This window comes from Cupressus sempervirens, chromosome 7, assembly GCF_028749045.1.
Source record: "Cupressus sempervirens isolate cs-2001-9-10 chromosome 7, ASM2874904v1, whole genome shotgun sequence".
Taxonomy (NCBI): Eukaryota; Viridiplantae; Streptophyta; class Pinopsida; order Cupressales; family Cupressaceae; genus Cupressus; species Cupressus sempervirens.
In genome coordinates, this window is record NC_143124.1 from 650,278,017 (window position 1) to 650,292,638 (window position 14,622).

Genomic DNA, 14,622 nt, shown 5'->3' on the forward strand with positions numbered 1-14,622 from the left:
AGATATATATTTAAAAGATTGAATGAATATATATATATATATATATATATATATATATATATATATATATATATATATATATATATATATATATTCAAACTTCAAAGTATATTTTCAATTATATCTTTATCTATGTTACATTAGAATGATCTTTTATCATTATGCAAAATTATCCTTAAGTATTGTGTTGGCCTCTCTCTTATTTCTATATGTTGTTTAAGAGCTATGTTGTCATGTCCCCATTTTGGAGGCAATTTGATTTAATTAATTTAATTAATTAGGTTGTCCAAAATAATGAATATTTTATGAGGATGACTAATTAATTATTTTAATTAAATAAATAAGTGATATTAAGTTAATTATTTATAAAGTTATCAAATAAATAAATATTAAAAGGTAACTTTATAATTAATTAATTTAATAAAGTGACTTGAATTATAAAATATTTTATAAAGTCACTTAATAGATAAAATAAAATAATGTTCTAGAAGTTTTTGGAGAAAGTGGAGAAAAAAGAATAAATAGGCACCCCGGGCTTCATTCTAATCATCCAGTTGTTTATTTCTCTCTTGACATCAAATTGTGATTCAGTCACATAGTCTATTGTGGAGCCAAGTGGTTTCAGATAGTCAGTTGATCTTTGGGAACGAAAACTCCCTTGGATTAGCATAACTGAGGAAGTGAAATATCTTCTGAAGGGTTGCACATTTGGAGGTGATACTTCAGTCACTTCAGCTAGGGCATCATTGGGCCTAAGGCCATTTTCAGCATTTCAGGAGGCAATTTTTAGCAGTCCGAAAAAAGCAGGCCGAAAAAGCAGACCCGAAAAAAGCAGGCGGAAAAAGCAGTCCGAAAAAAGCAGCTCCGAAAAAAGCAATCCGAAAAAGCAGTTCGAAAAAGCAAAAACGAAAAAAAGCAAATCCAGTAAAAGCAAGTGGAAAAAGCAGATCGAAAAAAAGCAAAGCAGAAGGGGCAGCATTGTAGAAAATTATTACAGCCATCTACAATCAGGTTCTTCACTTCTCATTTGGCATATTTTTTGAGAAATGTAGGTTTTCAGCTGAGTACAAAAATATAGTTTCAGCACTTCACTAATTTCATATTGTACTTGTCTTTGTTTGCCATTTGGCATTATTGGTATCAAAGGAAGGCTAGGATTTTACAATTGAAATTGTAATTTTTAGACTATCTATATTGCAAACCTAGAGTTTGATGATCAATTTATTAGTTTGCATGCCAATTGTTTGACAAAATGTCAATTGGCTGTAAGTTCTCTTTTTAGCATAAATAATGGTATAATTTTGCATACTAAGTGTTTATATTAATGACACTTGGTTGTAAGTGCATTAATGCCATCTTAGGTTGCATCCAAAGTATTTGTCATAATCACTAGTTGGTGTAGCTGCATATTGCAAGTAGTTAAGTCTCATATTTGTATTGAATATTGTCAAAATTAGTTGCACATTCATGTTAGGTCATTGTTTAAACAATCTGGAGTTTTTTTTGTAAGCATTCTCTTTGATGCAAATCAAAACAAGAGTCATTGCAGCAATCTGAAAAGTTATATCAGTCATACGACCCCTTGTATGCAAAGTGTTTGACAAAATTCTTCGAGCCTTCAATCAGCATTTTAAAGTCGGATTTTGAGCAGGGTCATTACAGTGGTATCAGAGCTTGCTTGCAAAGTGTTTGACGAAATGTCAAACAACTGAAGTATAAAGATTTTTGGTGTTTGAAGGAGTTATAAACTGTTGGGGTTATTACATATGTGCCTTGATTTTTTTTCTCCGAGTACATTCTTGCAAGAAAAAGAGGGAGACTGAGATTAAGAGAGAGTGACATTTTATTAAGAGGCAACCTTGATGTTCAGAGGGAGTTTGACACATTTGTCTGAAGGAGTGGATAGAGCATATATTTCAATTGATCCTTGAAGATCGTGATCATATCAGATTCAGCGAAAGTATGACATTCATCAAAGGCAACTTTGGATGAGGAGTGTAGATGATTGAGTTCAAAAGTCCTTGTCTGTGATTGTATGACCTTAATGGGCCTATCCCATTAAGATATTGGCATATTGTGGACCCATACTAAATCAAGATATTGGCATATTGTGGACAAGTTTGAGAAAATGGAAGGACATGTTTATTTCTACTACTAAGCTAAATGAATGTTTGGACCTTTAATGGACGAAAAGTGCAAGTTGGAACTTAGAAGGCAGTTGTCATATTTGATACAAAATTGTTTAACAATATAAGAATGAGTGGAAATTTTACATTGTGGGGGGAATAATAGTCAATGTTCCATTTCCACTTGAATCTTATATAGAGGGGACATGTTCCATTCTCAAACAATCTAAGAAGACAATTTTTGAATCTTTGTGTGTTGATAAGTATTCTTATTCATGTGATGATAAGTATTCTTATCTTTTACATTTATCTACTCTTTGTAGTCTCTCTATCTCTTATTTGTAATTCTATACATACTATAAGAGTTATTTTCCTTGATGTTTTTCTTTATGTTGAGGATATTCTAATAGGAAAAGAAGGGTGGTACTTTACATATGCTACCAAATATCGTACAGACTCAATCTAATGATAGTAGCTCCAAAGACCTTGATGATCAAGATGGATAAAGTGAGGCTCTTAAAGAAAACATCTTTGATGATTGAGATTATGAGATTCTCCTACATTAAGAGGGAGTATGACACTTCTTTGAAGGCAATGTAGGAGCTTAAAAGATTGATACTCAGAGGGAGTCTAAAAATACATGTATGTGACTGCATGATTTTGATGGGCCTACCCATATATACATCATGAGGAAATAGCAATTTATCACTGAAGGTTGAAAGATTAATATGAGATTTAGAGAGACTCTGAGAGGCATCCTTGGGTGAAGAGAATCTCAAAGGGAGTAACTACAGGACCTGACTTCCCAAGATCATTGTTCAGAGGGAGAAATTTTGAGATGCAATCCTTTGTGGATGATATCTTCTCTACGAGGAGAAGTTCTAAGTGAAATTCTTTGTAATGTGCTCTCCTCTGTGAGAGGGAAGTCTGAGGTGAAAACCCTTGTTCCACCCTCTAGTAGTAGCTATGGTGGGTCCACCCTCTAACTTGGTTCATGGTGGATATCATGTGAGTTACTACATGATGTTGTTGTGATTATGTCATGAAAGGTGACGATCTTTCATTGGTGTATATATTTAGAGGGGAGCTATTGAAAGGTGTCGATCTTATCAATAGCTGAACCTGTTATCATAACAGACTATATTAACTTGTCCCGGATTGTCGGAAGTTATGATAATGAATAGAAGGTAACTATTGTAAGGTGATGATCTTATCAATAGTTGACCTATCTCCTAACACCAAAATGTGTTGGAGCAAGTGTTATCTTGGTTATTCGGGCTAGATTTTGCCAAACACCTTGATAATCAACTCATCATGGTTTTTTGGGCCGGATTTTGCCAGACACCATGAAAATCAATTTGTTATGGTTCTTTGGTCCAAATCTTGCCTGACACTATAACTTAAATCTATCATAGACCACACTTAAGATGGTGTTCAAATCTTATATTATAATTGCTTTAATTCTCTCTTTGTTAAAGAGGGAGTGTTGAATTGAAGCAAATTTCATATGTAATATTTATGTGTGTTGATGGATTTATGTTGATATCTGTAAATATGCCATTCCAAGAATATCACTTTGAGATGATATATCTCCATATGCTTGAGAGCATATTGTGTTCCATAACAAATCCTCCCTAGCTAAGAGGGAGTGTTAAGATTATAGCTACAGTCCGATTGATTTAATCTTAAAATACAATGTTGATATACATACGACATATATATAAAATATAATAAATATATATTATATTATATATTACACATATATTATATATAATACATTTGTTATATTGTGATTTATATTATTAATATATATTAATTAATAATGATTAATCATAGAGACATGTCTCTTTATGAGACATGTTAATTCTCTAAGTAACTGTGATAAATTAATGTTCTGATTTCTCTGATTGAACAAATTTGTAAAGCTTGTTTCTTCTTTATAAAATTGTTTTGTTTGCAATTGTTCCCTTTTAGTCAAATCGGTGATCTCTAAATAGATGACTAAATGCATCTTGTAACCTAACTAATGTGGTTAGTTTTACTAACCATTAGTTTGCTCTTGGGCATCGATTTGAATTAAAAGGTTGCATTTGTAAACAGGGCCGACCTAGGCAAGGGAATTTGTTTGTGAAAGGACAAGTCCCTTGGGTCTATTATAAAGGGGGAGTAAGGTTGTGGATAGAAAACACACAATACAATCTCAAGACGACTCCTAGCAATCTACCCTGAGCGATTTCTTGTAGAGATATATAACAATTTACAGATTTAATTCAAACCTTCCTAGATCGATCATATTCAGTTCAGAATATCTGAAGATTAGTTGCTACATAAGGAAAGTACTTTATCAACATTATTATTCAATCTGAATAGGTTTCCACAATCCATTAGACTTTTTTGATTGTTTGCTCTTGTGGTGTAGCCTACATAGGAGAAACAGGTCGCTCATTCCAGACTAGAATTAGGGAGCATGGTGCAGACATCAAACATGAAAGAGTCCAAAAATCTGCTCTAGCAGAGCACTCATCTGCAACCAAACACCACATTTGTCTCGAGAGCACCCAAATCCTTGTCAAGGAAGATAACTACTTCAAGAGGAAGTTAATGGAAGCCATTGAAATTCACCACCATCCCCTTAATCTCAATCGAGAGGATGGATGGTCCTTGAGCCAGTCTTGGCAACCATTATTAAGTTCGCTGGATAGTCATCACTGCCCTTGAGCATCCCCCCTCCCTGTCCTTTCTCCTCTCTTCTTCCCTGGTCGTGCTCGCTCCTTTGCCTCTTGTGTATGCTTTCCTTTATGTCGTGGCTCTAAACCCCCCCCCCTCCCCCCCCTTTTTGTTCTCCGCCTCAGCCTCCCCCTTCTTGTACTTTCTAGTCTTGGTCCCCCTTTTCTTCTTCCTTTGTTCGCTTTTTCTCGTCTTTTCCTCCTCACTGATTTTTATTTGTTTAAATTTATTTATTTATTTATTCATTTTTTACCTCAATAGTTGTCTTATTTATTCTTTATTTATATCGTTATTATTAGGTCATATTTGTACCAGTATTTAGTATTAATTTCCTTTAATAGTATTTATATTTATATTTTCATATACGCATACATATATTTATTATATCTCCTGTCTTTTTAACGCTTTTCTTTTTCTTTTTTACTTGCTTTTGCCTCTAGATTGCTTTGTTTTTTACTATTTATTTTCTCTAATTCATTACTTGGGAGACTCCTTCGTTTACTCTCAATTAAGTTCTTTTAATTTTATCTCTTTTTTCCTTTGGGGTTTTGTCATTTTTGTACTCCTTGTTTTCAATGCTTCTTCTTCTTTCTCTCTCCCGTGGGTCCTACCCTCAAGCTTTTTTCTGTCCACCTCACTTCTTGCCTACCTTCTCCCTTTATTAACCCCTGCACTAGCTGGATCAGCTCACATTTTTTCATTCTTGCATTCTCTCATCCTGATGATGGACCACAGAGTGTGATCCGAAACGTTGATGCTAAAAAAATAATAAACACAATCAAATCCAGAAGCAAATTGTCAAAAAACATTATTATTATCAGAAATTGTAGAAAATTTACATGGTATCAGAGCTCTGGTAGTCGAACCTTGACTTAGATTTAAAACATATCTAGCAACATCCTTCTACCTACAATGGCCAATGCAATCAGACACAAAGATAGGTTTGATGGAAAAGACCACTTCATTGCATTGAAATTTAGAATTATGATGGCTCTTGAAAAAAATGATGTAACACAGTTTGTTGATAAGGAATCCAAGCAACCTGATGCTGATCCTTATAAAACTAACTAGATCAAAGGAAACAGGAAAGCCATGAAAATCATATTAGATGGAGTTAAAAATGAAATAGTACCTATGCTAATGAAACATTAGACAACATTCAATATGATGAGTGCATTAATAAATGCATATGAGGTTAATAATGCAACTAGAACCCTTTCACTAAAATGACAACTAAATCATATAAAAATAAGGAAGGGAGAATCTATGAATTCATACTTCCTAAGGGTGGCTACTCTAAGAGATGAATTTACAAGCATTGAGTACATAATTGATGATAAAAAACTAACATTAATGGCAATAGATGGATTATCAGATTCATGGAAATATTCTCACAAGGAGTAAGTGCTAGAGACAAACTTTCAGACTTCAATAGACTTAAAGGAGATTGCTTTCAAGAAGAATCTAGGCAACTCGAGAAAGGAAGGAAATTGAAAACTAAAGATGATGAACTTCATGTTCTTAACACAAATTCCTACAAACCTAAGAAGAAGCACTTCAAGAAGAAGAAGGCTCATCAAAGAAATGACAAACCTAAGAGAGATTTATCCAAAGTCAAATGCTTTAAATGTGAGAAACTTGGACACTATAAAGAAAATTGCCCAGAGAATACAAAGTAGCAAGTAAATTGTACAATCATTACTAAGAAAGAGGAAAATTATGATCCTGAGAACTATGTAATGTATTCAACGCTATCAAGTCAAGTATCAAGCAAATCATGGATAATTGATAGTGGATGATCTCGTCACATTACAAGATACAAAGAAGTACTAGACTCAATATCAGAAGAAGCTAATGACGAAGTTACCATAGGTGATAATTCCACTCATCTTGTCAAAAGAATTGGGAACTGCACCTTGAAAATGAAGTCGGGTATTTCTCTTCATCTCAAAAGAGTACTCTATGTACCAGGAATCAAGAGGAATCTAATCTCTGTTACAACACTTGAAGATGATGGACATAAGGTTGCATTCATGGATGGTAAAGTAATGACCTAGTCTAAGAACTCTTCATTTAAGAAATCAAAGTTGATTGGTCAAAGAAAGGGATACTTGTATGAATTAAATATAGAACCCATTCAAGTCTTAATCCATGAAGATGCTGATATAAACGAAGTGTGACATAGAAGGTTAAGGCATCTGAACTTCAAAGCTTTATCCACTATGGAGAAGATGGTTACTGGTTTACCTAAGTTAAATAAAGATCATTCAAGCATATGCAAAGGATGTGCACTAGGTAAGAACACCAAAAGTCCATTTCAAAATAGCACTAGAAAATCTAACAATGTTTTAAAATTAGTCCACTCAAATTTATGTGGACCTATGTTTGTTCCTTCTCTTGGAGGATTCTTGTATTATATACTTTTTATAGATGATTTCTCTAGGAAAACATGGATTTACTTTTTAAAATGTAAAGAATTAGAAAAAATCCTAAGAGATTTAAAGAATTCAAATCCTTAACTGAAAACCTATCAGGACACGAAATTAAAACTCTTAGGTTTGATAATGGAGGGGAATATACTTCCGATTTGTTTAAAGTTTTTTGTAAAGAAGCAGGAATTAAGAGGGAGTGTACTTTTCCTTATAATCCACAGCAAAATGGGGTAGCAAAAAGAAATAATAGGACAATTGTAGAAGTGACAAGAGCTATGCTTCTTGATCAAAACTTAGGATCTTATCTTTGGGCAGAAGCCTCATGTATTGCTGTCTATATTCAAAACATAAGTCCTCACTCTCACCTTAGAGATAAAACTCCTGAAGAAGTCTTTTCTAAGGTTAAACCAAATATAAGTCATTTTTAGGATATTTGGGTGCCTTGTATACATGCATGTTCCAAAAGAAAAGAGAACTAAGTTCAAACCCTCTAGAAGGAAAGACATTTTTGTCGGGTATAGTGAAACCTCTAAAGCATATAGAATTTACATACCTGGTTAGAAGAACATTGAACTTAGTAGAGATGCTATCTTTGAAGGAGAGCTTGCATTCAATAGAGCCCTAAGTTCTGAAGACCCCTCACATATATTTAGTTCTGAAGAAAATCATGAAGAAAATCATGATCCTGAGTTTCTGAGGGAGAACATTAAAGAAATTGAAGGTGAGATTCAAAACCTTAATCTTGAGGAAACTCTAAATCCTAAGAAAAGACCTCTTTGGGCTATTAAGACTGTAGAGGAAGCACAAGACTTTGCTGCACCATCTGGAACCTTCAGAGAGAGTGAAAGACCCAAAATATTCTCTAACTATGCAGCAAATATGAGTGACTTATCTAAATCAGAACCAACAAATGTTTCAGATGCTATCAAACATACAGCTTGGAAGGATGCCATGAATTAAGAATGATGTTTGGGAAATTGTTCCAAGGCCTGAGGGAAAATCTGTTGTTTCTTCTAGGTGGATATTTAAGATCAAGCATGTTGCTGACGGTAGCATTGAAAAATATAAGGCTAGATTCGTAGCCAGAGGATTCTCTTAAAAGGAGGGAATTGATTATGAAGAAACCTTTGCTATAGTTGCCAGATACACCTCTGTAAGAGTAGTCCTAGCTATTGCAACATCAAAGGGATGGAAAGTACATCAAATGGATGTGAAAACAACATTTCTGAATGGAAAGATTACAGAAGAGGTATATTTGGAACAACCTGACGGATTTTAAACTCATAATCTTAAAATCTTTGTTTGCAGACTCAAGAAAGCTCTCTATGGGCTTAAACAAGCTCCAAGGGCATGGTATGAAAGAATCGATAAGTATCTCACCTGTTTAGGATTCTCCAAGAATGTAGCTAATCCAAATCTCTATTATAAAAGGGATAAAGATGAGATGATACTTTTGATACTATATGTTGATGATTTACTAATAATAGGTGATGATCATCTTTATAGATCAATGCAAGAAAGATCTAATCAATGAATTTGAAATGAAAGATTTAGGACTTCTTCATTACTTCCTAGGACCGGAAGTATGACAAAACTCTAATAGCATCATATTTAATCAAGGAAAGTATACATTAGACATCTTAAAGAGATTTGGTATGTGGAACCGCAGGCCTATGTCTTCACCAATGGAGACTAATCTATATAAACTTAAGGAAGTAGCTGTAGAATCACCCTCTGTAGATTCTACTCTTTACAGACAAATGATTGGGTCTCTCATGTACTTGGTAAATACAAGACTTGATATTTGCTATGGTATTAATGCCTTAAGTCAATTAATGTGTGAGCCAAAGGAGATTCACCTAGTTGTAGTCAAACACATTATGCGATACTTACAAGGCACTCTTAACCTTGGGCTCAAGTATAAGAAAGTTGACTTGGAGTTGCATGGATTCACAAACTCAGAGAGTGGGTTGGAAGTGTTACTAATAGGAAAAGCACTTTAGGATATCATGGATATGCAGAAAGCTGTCATCATTAGCACAGAGTTCCGCAGAAGCTGAATACATTGCAGTTGCAATGGCTTCTAGGGAAGCAGTTTGGCTTAGAAAGTTACTTGTGGGATTATTTGATCAACCCATGAATTCCACTATCATTCATTGTGATAATCAGAGTTGCATCAAGCTTTCCGTGAATCTAGTTTTTCATGACAAATCCAATCATATCGAAATTCCTTACCATTATGTAAGAGATATGGTAGACAGGAAAATTGTCAAGCTAGAATACATTTGCACTGTAGATCAGACAATAGATACTTTTACCAAACCTCTCTCGCGAGTGAAGATAGATCACTTCAGAAAAGGACTTGGGTATGGTTGAATTTTATAATTCATCTGTATTCTTTAATTATTAATGAAATAATTTTGTGTTAAAATTATTATTGTCAGGCTATTGATTGTTATGGGCTTCACTAGTTGTATTCATTATCTAAGAGGTGACGATCTCTAAGATAATGAACACTTGTATAAAAGACATTATGAGAGATGACGATCTCTGAGATAATGTACTAAACAATAGAGAACTACTGGCAGATCTGGATGAGTTCAAGATCACGTTGTGATATAGACATTTTTATGCCTGTGAGTCACAACTTGGATAAAGGAAGAATTTAATCATTCTTTGAATTTTATCCCGTGTACTGACAGATCTTAACTCAGGATCATATTGTGATGTAGGCTTGTTAGTGCCTATGAGTCACAACTTGGATAAAAGAAGAATTTTATCATTCTCCGGATTTTATCCTGTGTATTGCATTCCATGTAATATTGTTATCACAAGTATAAGTGATAAGTCATATTATAGTTATAGTAATATGACAAAGTATCATGTGTACAATGATACAACATGCTTAGAAGATTCAGATAGATATAGAGTACAAATCTATGCTTAGTCATTGTAATCGATGTTGCTAGATATGTTATCTCTCATTATTATTATCAAGTTAAGAGGGAGTGGTAATTCTCTAAGTAACTGTGATAAAATAATGTTCTGATTTCTCTGATTGAACATATTCGAAAAACATGTTTCTTCTTTATAAAATTGTTTTGTTTGCAATTCCTCCCTTTTAGTCAAATCGATGATCTCTAAATAGATGACTAAATGCATCTTGTAACCTAACTAATGTGGTTAATTTTACCAAACATTAGTTTGCTCTTGGGCACCGATTTGAATTAAAAGGTTGCATTTGCAAATAGGGCCAACCTAGGCAAAGGGATTTGTTTGTGAAAGGACAAGTCCCTTGGGTCTATTATAAAGGTAGGGTAAGGCTATGGATAAAAAACACACAGTACAATCTCAAGTCTGCTCCTAGCAATCTGCCCTCAGCGATTTCTTGCAGAGATATATAAAAATTTACAGATTTAATTCAAACCTTCGTAGATCGATCATATTAAGTCCAGAATATCTCAAGATTAGTTGCTACATAAGGAAAGTACTTTATCAGCATTATTATTATCAGAATTTGCAGAAAAATTACAAGACATGTCTCCTACTCTTATATTTATAAGAGATTGGGATCTGCATTTGGAAAATATTTATAACAATGGCAATATAATTACATTTGCAGAAACGATCCATGTTACTTAACAGTTTTGGAATATTTTACATTATTGTAATGTATGATATGTATCTTATTGGGATATACCTAATCATATTTAAGAATGCATTTGAAATTGATAGTTAGTAATCAATTATTATTCTAATAGTCTCTATCAAGATTTATAATATCTTAATTTATGTTTAAGTAAAACAAGTAAACAAGTTGTGATAGCCATTTATTAGTTTATCATAGAATGTTTGAAGGAATGATATCGATATGTTTAGTTATGTGAGACAAACATCTGAATCATATTGAGTGATTCTTCAAATAACAATTACAAATGGATGCAAAGAAATGTGTTATTGCAAGCCAAGCATTTGAATAGTTGTAGTTTGTAGTGGAGAACTGTAGATTTATTAGCCAAAGTTTAAGCAATGTAGACCTGGCCAAGGCTCTAATGAATTTGAGGTAAGTGCCGGTCTTTGTAGAAGCAACTCAATGTGTTAAGTAATTACCAAAATTTTATTAAGCCTTTGCAAGGTATCTATAATGTGATGTCGAAAGTACAAGATTGTTCATCTAATTTGATTTTTTAATGAGTTTGAGTGAGATTAAAGGTTCTAGGCTCCAAAATTTTGATGTGAGGTATTTAACAGTATGCTTTTCTCCTCTATTAAAATAGTTTATATCATCTGAATGAATAATAACATGGAAAATCAAGAATTAACTAATCCAGAGCAATTGTTTGAAGATTTGTAACCCCATGTTCCAATGCAACTGCTTAAGTGCAATTTATGCGTAATTTTATGCAGCTGGAGTATTCCCATGCAGTTTTAATTATAAGGAAAGGATTCCTTGGAATCTTTTGCTATTTTTGTGAAGCAGCTTCTGCTTAAAAATTGAAAATAGGCCTTTTAAAAAAAAGGGGGGCTGGAAATAGCAGCAAATGTATATTGAGAAAAGTGTCTTGTGTCTTCACCATTTTTTTCATCTCTTTTTTTATTTGCCTACAATTTTACCTTCATATATAATTTGTAAGAAATACAACTAATTTCAAAATAATTTCTATGAAGACTATTTGAAAATAAGCAGCAAATGTTCCATTCATGGGGCCATCAGCTCCAAAATTATGCCTCGAAAAAGTTAAGCAGCTGCTGCTAGCAGAAATAAGCTAAGCAACAACATGGGGACTTGCCCTAAAGGGGAAAAACAAAGAAAAACCCCCAATGTTATGTAGATGGAAAGAGTCCAGAGAAGTTTCAGAGAGAGAGAGAGAGAGATTGAGCATTGAAATGCTACAACTACAACTAGAAGAAAGAGAGAGGCACCGTAAATATATAGAGGTGAGAGAGGGGTTGCAAATATTCCTTAGAAAGCATGGTTTTATTATGTACAATGTTTGTAGATGTACACATAGAATGGAGCAGTGAGAAGGGTTAGAAACTTTCCTATAAATGCAAGCTGTTGTTAATTTTGAAACAGTGAGCACTGCATTATTCAATTGCATGGTTCTTCATTCCAGAGTGATGAATTGGTATTAGTTGAAAGTCATGAGACCTGGATATATTCCTTTCGTGTAAGAATATAATATGCATGCTTGTTGTGAGCAACTGAGTTTGCTCATTGAAGATTTTGCACTTGTCACAAAGGCTTTGGGTACTGGATAAGAAGCTATAGAGGCATGTATCTAATGTTATAAACTTTGGTGACTTCATAATGAAATTAACACAGCTGAGATGGGAATTATTTGATCCGGCTTGATAATGTTTTGCCAACAGAGATCACAAATGCATATAAAACTTAACCAACTTAGACCAGGCATGTCAGAAAATTAAAAATATTATTGGTAAAAGAGCGAATATAATGGAGGAGGAGAAAAATTCCTTAGGCAAAAATTATTTTAAATAGAAGACCACAATAATATATTAGCAAACGCAGCAATGATGCACAAACTATCATGTTGGCTATGAGAAACTCGGACCATGTTAAAGGCTGTGATTAATATTCATGGAATAATTTGTAATTATGAAGACTATTGTTTGTTAGATAAGGCAAGACCAACAATATAGAGTGAGAGGCATATAAGAAGTTATCCATAATGGAAGGATGCATTTCTTTAGAAGAATGCATTTTTAGAAGAAGTCCTCTCTTTACGAAAGGAGAAAGACATAAAAATGGAAGATGTGTAGTAAATTATTCAAAGATACAAATTTTATTATGCAAAGTTAAATTAATAAACAATCCAAGTCATTCTTGTAAACAATGTGGAAATCTAGGTAGTCTTGGTGACTAATTTTGTGTGCATAGATATCTACATTTAAAGCAATCTTTGATGATAATGAATAGTTGATTCCCCATATGTCATCATTCAAGGCAAGTGTGATTAAAAGAGTAATCATATTCTATTAGCAAGAAAATTATGTATAGAGTTTGCAGTGATCTACTGACATTGAAAGAGTAATCATATTCTATTAGCAAGAATATTATGTATAGAGTTTGCAGTGATCTACTGACATTGACAAAATAAATAAGAAATTTTCCATACTTGAATATGATGCAAAATTGTTCAACAATATAAGAATGAGTAGAAATTTTATGTTGTTGGGGGAATAATAGTCAATGTTCCATTCCCACTTGAACCTTATTTAGAGGGGTTATGTTCCATTTTCAAATAATCTAAAAAGACAATTTTTGATAATTCATGTGCAGAAAAGTATTCTTATCGTTTACATTTATCTACTTTTTGTAGTCTTTTTCTCATTTGTAACTCTGTACATACTATAAGGGTTATTTGCCTTGATCTTTTCCTTTATGTTTGAGGATATTCTTACAGGAAAAGAAGGTTGGTACTTTACATATGCTATCTAATATTGTGCAGACTCAATCTAATGATAATAGCTCCTAAGACCCTGATGATCAAGATGGATAAAATGAGGCTCTTGAAGTGAACATCTTTGATGATTGAGATTATGAGATTCTTCTACATTAAGAGGGAGTATGACACTTCTTCTAAAAGCAACGCAGGAGCTTAGAAGATTGATACTCAGAGGGAGTCTACAAATACATGTGTATGACTGCATGATTTTGATGGGCCTACTCCTATGTATATCATGGGGAAGTAACAACTTCTCACCAGAAAGTTAGAAGATTGATATCAGATTCAGAGGGAGTTCGACAGACACCCTTAGGCGAAGAGAGTTCTAAGGGAGTAACTAGAGGACTTGACTTCCTAGGATCGATGTTCAGAAGGATAATTTTTTGAGGTGCAATCCTTTGTGAATGATATCTTCTCTATAAGGAGAAGTTGTAAGTGAAACTCGTTGTAATGCATTCTTTTCTGTGAGAGAAAATTAAGGTGAAAGCCTTTGTACCACCCTCTGACTGGGTTCATGGTGGTTACTATTTCACATATGATATGTAATGAAGGTGACGATCTTTCATTGACATATATAAATAGAAAGTAACCATTGTAAGTTGACGATCTTATAAATGGTAGACCTGTTATCATGACAGACTTCATTAAGTTGTTGTCCCCGAGTGCTTGAAGTCATGATAACGAACGTATGAACCAGAAGGTAACCATTGTAAGGTGACGACCGTATCAATGGTTTGACCTATCTCCTAGATACACTATATTAACTTGTAGCACCTAAATGTGTTGGATGTCTTGGAGCAAGAGCTATCATGGTTCTTTGGGCCAGATTTTGTCAGACACTTTGATAACCAACTTATCATGGTTCTT

The 14,622-nt window shown here is 33.6% G+C and overlaps 1 protein-coding gene across 1 annotated transcript in view; it reads left to right on the top strand.

Moving 5' to 3' along the window:
- Window positions 1-14,622, top strand: part of SEH1H (Transducin/WD40 repeat-like superfamily protein) — a 233,276-nt gene that overhangs the window by 25,326 nt on the left and 193,328 nt on the right. The window lies entirely within an intron of this gene.